Genomic DNA, 7,563 nt, shown 5'->3' on the forward strand with positions numbered 1-7,563 from the left:
CTTACCATCATAACAATTGTGGCAACTCCTTTCTAGAGCATTCGCTACCTGCCAGGCATTGTTCTGAATGCTTTGCATGAGCCCGCTTATTCATTTCTCACAGGCTGATATTATCTCCATTTTACAGATGAGGAACCTGAGACCAGGAAGGCTGTCATTCACCCAAGGTCAGGAAACTGCCGTCCAGTTTACCCCAGTGCTACCCCATGGATAGAGAGGGGGGATGAATTTGGTGCCTCTCCCCCAAGCCCCCCAGCCTAGCTGCCAGCAGCTCCCTGGAAACTCCCGGCGGAAAAATAATTGTGCTGGCCTAGGGCTGCTGGCAAGACCCAGGAGCTCCCTTCTCTGCGTCCTGCTGATGCCAGGTAACACTCACTGGGAAACCCGGGAAGGGGCTGGAGGGGAGTAGGGAATGGAGAGCACCCGCTCAGTTGTGGGATGGGGGTCCCCACAGATTCAGAGGGGACACTGGAGCCCCACTGTTCCCAAAAGTGGGATAGGGAATTGGGTTCCCAGCTTGGCCTGGCAAAAACAGTTCCTGGCCCTTCCCTCACAGCCCCAAAAGGCACCCACCAATTTCCCTCACGACTGGAATGGAGTGTTTCTGGAGCACCTACTGGGTGCCGACAGGCCCTGGGAGAGCAGATCCTATTCCTTTCCCTGCCTGGTCTGCCGGAAAAGCAGACAACAGGGCAAGCTGCGACAAGAAAGCCACCAGGCCCCAGTCACTGTGCACTGAACCCCTATGACACGCTGGGAGTTCCCACGCCCACTGGACCCTCCCAGCAACCCCTCGGGTGGCTGTCAGCAGTCCCATTTTCGAGAACTGGCAACTGAGGCTCCACAGGGGAGAGTGCTGGTCTAGCGTCATCCAGCTAAAAAAGGCAGCCCCAAGACCCCACCCCAGATCATCTGATGTCAGAGCCCACCGCCTCTCCTAAACCCTTCCTGGAAAGTCCTGGCATCAGAGCTGTAGGAGTGAGCTTTCCTGGGCAGGGCCCCGGCTGGAGATGCAGCCTCCCCCCTGCACTGGGAATAGCAGGGGGCCTGGACCTCACTGGACACCAGCCTTTCTTTTACAATGATGCATTATTTATCTCGTTCAGGCCACACATGTGTGAACTCTCTAGATAATTTTGGTCTGTCCTTTTAAGCAACAACAGTTATAATTTAACCACTTATGAGGAAATGAAGTCTACACAATGTCTTCTCTGTGTCCCTAAGAAAAAAATTTACGACCACAAACCTTTTTCAGGCCACATCACCGTAGGGTAAGAGTCTAGGTAGAGTAAGAGCCTTATTGAGAGGGGAAAGGTTACCTGCACTCACACAGATGGCCTCCACCTGGTATGTTGTTATGCCTGCTTTTAATGATTGTTCTGCATCCTCTCTTGTTGTTGGACTCATTTCTAAAAGCACTTAAGGTCTGTTCTGAAGAATGGAAAATGAGTCTGATGCCTCTTGTTGGTGACTGGAGTGTCCATGATTCTGTTGGGAGCACAGTTAAACAGCAAAGGGAATTCATCAAGAGAATCAACTATCAAGTACTGCTCAAGTTCAGGAAGCTCTGGGGACTCAAGGACTGAGATCGGGGTCTTGACACAGTGTGGCTTTTAGCCTGTATAGTAGATTTGTGCCAAGTAGAGAAAAGTTCCACTTCCTCGAGACACTTGACTGCCATCTGCTGGGAAATTGTCCTGATAAATACACAAGTATATCTTGTTAACTGTGTAAATAGCATCCTTTAGAATTATGCACAACTTGTACAGCTGTTCATGGCAGCTCTGTCTTGATGTCAACAGAATTCTCCTTCTCCATCACATTGTACCTTTTTCTGCCTCCATTTTGGTCTTCCATGCCTTAGATTGGCTTTATCTTTGTGGTCAAAATGTGACTGCTCTATAACTCAAGAAACAAGGTCCCTTTCCCAGGCATCCCCCAAAATAAAAAAGTATAGGTAAGGACTCTGGACCATATTGAGTAACACTGCATCACTAAATCACCTCTGTGATCATGGAGAGGGGACGGGTGTCCGTCAGAGCAGTCAAAGTTACTGCTGCATAACAAGCCACCCAAAACCTCAGTAGCTTGAAGAACAAAGATTTACTCTCACTCATACTGAATGTCCATCCCCTGTTTGAGTGGGGGCTCTAGTCACCTTGGGCTTTAGGGGACTGAGACTAAGAGATGCTATGGCTCAAAACATGCTCCCACCATCACCATGACAAAGGGTCACGAGAATCACCCACAGGCTCAGAGAGCTTCCACCCAGGAGGTCCACAAGCCCCTGAGCTCACAGTTCATAAAGCAAGTTCACGGCCACATCCAGCTTCAGAGGGTGAGGAAATATAGCCCTGGCCTGGCCTGGAAGAAGGATGAGGAGGATCTGAACTTTCATCACATTCTACCTTCGGGGCAGGGGACCACGACTGTTACAGCCTGGGGAAAGAGGAGCAGGAGCTCCTCAAGGAAGGGATGGGGGTGCCGGCTGCCCCAAACCACTGCCCAGGGTACTCAGCCAGCCCAGGACGGGAGGGCCATGTGTCAACAAGACGGCACGGAGCAGCCGCACCCAGCCTCTGGACACTGCAGCCAGCAGGACCTCCAAGAGACCCATGGGGACCAGAAGTCCAGGGAAGAAACACACGTACTCCAGCGCAGGAAGAAGCAGAGTCTGGGCACCCCGGCCCAGACTCCTCAGCTTCTGTAGAGGCAGAGTCTCGATTTGTTTTGTCTCTTGATTTTTGGGGTAGCCTCAGTGGATGGACAGGAGCTAGGCGAAAAAGAAAAGCTTACAAACATCCCTTAGAATCACAGCACCCATTTTACAGAAGCGAGTGGCACCTGTATCTGGTCAAGGAACTTTCACCAATTCATGGAGCTCATCGGAAAACCTGCATTTACCAAGCGACTCCCCTACACCAAGCCTGTGTTCACGTCTCTGGAGTCCCTGTCTATGGGTCCATGGACAAGAAAACACAGACATCAGGGGCACATCGCAAAGCCAGGCAGGCTCACCTCTGAGGCCTCAGCCCTCTCCGGTTGCCCTCAGGATTTGGAGGGGTTGTCTGGGGTGGGGGGAGGCTGAGAGGAAGGAGCAGTGGGCATTTAAAGGGATGATGGGTCTGGTACACGAGCAAGGAACTCTGGGACCAAATGGGCGGCTGCAGGCTGCACTTAAGACACATTCCTAAGCTCCGAAAGGAGAAATAAAAGTGTTCCCTTGTCTGTGAGTTGAAGAGACAGCAATATTGTGGTGTAACTAGGACCAGATGGGCTCCAGGAATTTCCAAAGGCCTTTTAGCATATTAGACAAAATAGCCTCCCAGCCACACACCATAACTTTGTCTGGCCGCCTGGGTATCGGTTACCGAGACGACCAGCAGGCTGAGCGCACTGGCTCCAGGGTCCCAGAAGGGAGTGGGCCTCCGGCCCAGCAGGAACCCCTTCCCCGTTGCCTGTGACACCTTCCCCAGAGCTCCAAGGCCAGGGCACACTCAAGAGTCAGAAAAGGGCTGGGCAGTCCCAGAAACAGCCTAGCCAGAAGGCCCCCTGTTGTGCAAACCCTCCACCACCCCCACCTTCCAGAAGGGGGAGGTTACGCCCCACGAGGTGCCCAAGGGTGGAGCACATGCCGCGGCTCAGCGCCAGGCTCTGGGGTGAACCAGGGAGCATACCCCAGCTGGGAGACAGAACGTCCCTGCACCCCTCTCCTCAGCGGCAAACACCATTGTAGGAGGATGAAGCAGTGTAGCACACGCCAGCTGTCTGGGTGCCTGAACTGTGCGGTGAACCGGAAGTGCTGCATTGTGTTGGTTGCCATTACGATGGTCTTTGGAAAGCTCTGGCTGTGAGACCATCGGCCTCATTCCCCTCGGAATAGTATTATTAGCTAATGGTAATTGAGCACTTACTAATGCCAGCGCAGCTTCTGAGGGGAAAGACTCAGGCTCAGGGCAGTGATTTGTCTCATGAAAAGCCCTACGACCTTGGAGTGAAGTGGCCCAGCTGGGAAGCTAATTCCTGCTCTAGCCACCGTGTTACACTGCCTCCCAGGGGCCCAGCTCTGGCATGGAGCAAGGCCCCCGTGTCTCCAGGTCTCCGGTTTCCTGTCCGTGCAACAAGGGGTTGGACGGTGAGTCAGGAGGGTCCCTCCCACGCTCTCGTTCTCTGGATCCTCATGTTGTCCTCGAATGACCCAGAGACTATATGCCAAGCCCACTTCCGTCATCTCACACTGTCCTTGGAGAGGGAGAAGTGAACCTCAGAGAGCAGATGCCACTGGTCCTGGGTCACTTTGCTGGCTGGTAGAAGAGGCGGATTCGAGTCCAAGGCTACCAAGTCCCCTACCTGCATTCTTTCTCGAGAGACCCCCTTGGCAGAGCTCATGGCTCCTACCTGTCCTGTCAACAGCATCTTAACCCTCACAACAACCAGGGAATGTGGAGAAAAACACGCGGGGGGTGGCAGAACCCAGCCTCTGCCACTTGGCCAGCTGTGGCCTTGGACAAGTGCTCGTGCCTCTCTGAGCCTTGCTTTCCTAGACTGTAAATGAGGCTCCAGGTCCCTGCCCAGGGAGGCTACTGTGAGCATGAACAGAGAGGGGGAGAGAGGGGCACGGAGGCTGTGTGGTTTGTGGCGGGAGGGCTTCCCCAGGTCCTCTTCCGGATACGATCTTCTGTATGTGCTCCACGTGGCCCCTCGGTCCCTCCCTCCTGCCGCCTCCTATAGGACTGACGGGAGGAAGCCTGGAGGCTGGACTCTGGTTCGTCTGCTCACCAGGGATGCCAGGCTCCTCAACAGCCCTCCGTGGGGCTCACATTTCCTACAGCCAAAGTGATGGTGGGGACTACCCACACTGGGCTGGGATCTGAGCAGGCCCTTGCAAGGGACAGCCTTCCCTCTCCTCCAGCCCAGTGCGTCCCATCCAGCTGCGGGGGCACGAGGCTGGGCCTCCGTGCGCCATCTGCGCAACCAATAGGTGGAACAGCTACTATATACTTCAGATAATTCATATATGAATTATGCCAATTTATAAAGCACTTCTCCGTGCCCGCTTGGTTTTATTTTTTAAAAAATTCACTTTGTGCTTGCCCCATTCAAGCTGCAGAAAGCCCAATGTGTGTCCTCCAGCTGAAGAGCATCTCAAGGGCAGGACGTGGATGCTGTTCGTCTTTTCAGGCTCCAGTTCCAGCACACGGCTGCTTACCCACTTACTGCCACACTGCCCGCTGCCTGGCCCTGCCCCCACCATCCATGGGCCAAGGAGGCTGCTTTGCCCCTCCAGGTTCCCGCTCTCATCTGGACACTGGGGTGCTGACATCTGCCTCTCCCTGGATGGCTGGTAAGGGTGTGAGCCAGGAAGGGGCTGAGAGGTCCGGGTGGCCTGCAGAACACTACACTCCCCAAGATAGTCTCATTCTAAACCTTGGCCCACAGGTCTGATTTGGGAAAAGGGCACTGGTTTTGCAGTTAGGTGGACTTGGGGTGGATTTGGGTCCATTCCCTGGCTTTTTGATTGCCTGCTGTGTGATATTCACTCCTCTGGGTCCCTGTCTCCTCATTTTAAAAACAGCGATCATGATGATGGGTAACCTTTACTGAGTGCTTACTCTGAAAATTAACAAAGGAAAACCTCACTAGCATGGCCCCAAGAGGCCAGCAGGGGGAGCCCTCACACCACACCACTAGACGTCAATTATAGGAAACCCTGTCATTCAGACCTCAGCAGAAGAAACTTCTAAGAGGAAAAACCATCAGTTACAGCTCCCAATAGGAAACGATGCACGCTGCATCTTCTACAAGAGACTGACTACCCCAGCAACTCAGCCAGTGGAAAACCGTCAGCGCCTTTAACTCTTGCTTGTCTCCAACTGGGCTTTCCTTCAGAACAACCCCTCCCAATTCCTCCCCTTCTCCATAAAATAACGTTCCTCTCCTTTATTAAGGACCAGCTATGGTTTTTACCATAGCTTGTTTGCCCCAAGTTGCAACTGACTGCCATTCCCCAATACCCCTCCCCCCCTTTTTTTCTTTTGCTGGTAAAATAACGGACTTCTTTTTAAGATCAACAATTCCTTGCTGGACCCTGCTTTAAGCACCTTACTAGTTCATTCAATCCTCATGACAAGCCTAAGAGGGAGGTACTATCTTCCCCATATGCCCCATATGTATTGCAGATACATAAGCTGAGGCGCAGAGAGGACATTTTGCTCGGCTAGCAAGGGGAGAAGGTGAGACTCAAAGCCAGGCTGGTGAGAGATGGGAGGCCAAGCATTAACCGCTGTGCCCCACAGCCTCAAAACCAATCCCAGGACAGTATCACTCCTAGGGGAGGGCACTGAGCTTCCCCACATTGGCCCTGGGCCCAGAGCAGTGTGTCCCCTGGCAGTGTTGGCTGAGCGAAATAAAACCAACTCAAGTGTGGGCTTCCCAGGAGGAGATCCTGGCCCTAAACCTCAAGCATTTGGCCGAGGAGCCAGGGAGGGTCCTGGAAGTCTCCTTCAGATCTGCTGGGGAGTCCTGCTAGGCTGGAAGGGCCCCACCTCTGTTACACGCAAGACAGCGGGCTGGGACATTCATTCTGCCTCTGCCCACTCCCTCCCCCGCCACAACGGGTCTGTTAGCCTAGCTTCTGGCATTCCCATGGATGGCTTAGTTGCGGGCACTGCTGTTTCCAGTGCCCGTCTGAGTGCTCCCCAGCTGGCCCCAATGGAGAAGAGAGCTGTAACTCGGGCAGATGAAACCTCTTCTCTCCAAGCCTCAGCTGGCCCGCCAGGCAGGCATGGCATTAGGGTCTCTGGGGAGAAGCAGGGAGGGGGGCTCGGAGGCTCTGAGCTGCTGCCGTTATCACCCCCCACAAACCTGCTCCAGACCTGTGGGCTCAGGACTGTGACTCCCCAGAATTGCTAAGGAAGAAGGCTCAGAGCGGCCAAGCCCAAGGTCCTACATTCAGGCCCAGGTAGAGCAAAGCTCCCATGTAGTGGGCTCGGGCTCCAAGGTCTACCCATGCCTTTGTGCACCGGGCTGAGAAGGGCTGTTCTGCATCCCACTTCAGATGTCCATGCTCTAGATCTCCAAGCAGCTATGCATGGGGTCTTTTGCAGAAATCTCACACCTGCCAGGCATCAGGGCTGCTGGTGGGATTCCAATGGACAGTGCTTTCCCAAGCTTGCCTGCTCCTCAAGTGGTCCCCAGAGCAGATGTCTGTCCCCAGCCTGTCCCCACTCTCGCCCTAGGCTGCAGATCCCTCCCCACCTCCCCCTGGATCAGCAAAGCTGCTGTGCTAGACCCTCAGTAACCCCCCCTAGTTGGCATGTTCCTTGGGTTTTTATAACTTGGGGTGTCACGTGCAAATAGCAAACTGAACGGATCTTAAGATCAGATCCTGAACACTTCACCTCAACTATCCTTGATTCTTAATAACCTGGACTATAGGAGAATCATCATCCTCAGGACTAACATTTCCAGGAGCTAAGAAAATGCGGCATGGCACCCTAAGTGCATTGCCTATATTACGGCATTTAATTCCTGGAACCACCTTCAGGTAAGGACCTTCAATGG

Source organism: Mustela nigripes, chromosome 2 (assembly GCF_022355385.1).
Source record: "Mustela nigripes isolate SB6536 chromosome 2, MUSNIG.SB6536, whole genome shotgun sequence".
In the NCBI taxonomy this organism is placed as follows: Eukaryota; Metazoa; Chordata; class Mammalia; order Carnivora; family Mustelidae; genus Mustela; species Mustela nigripes.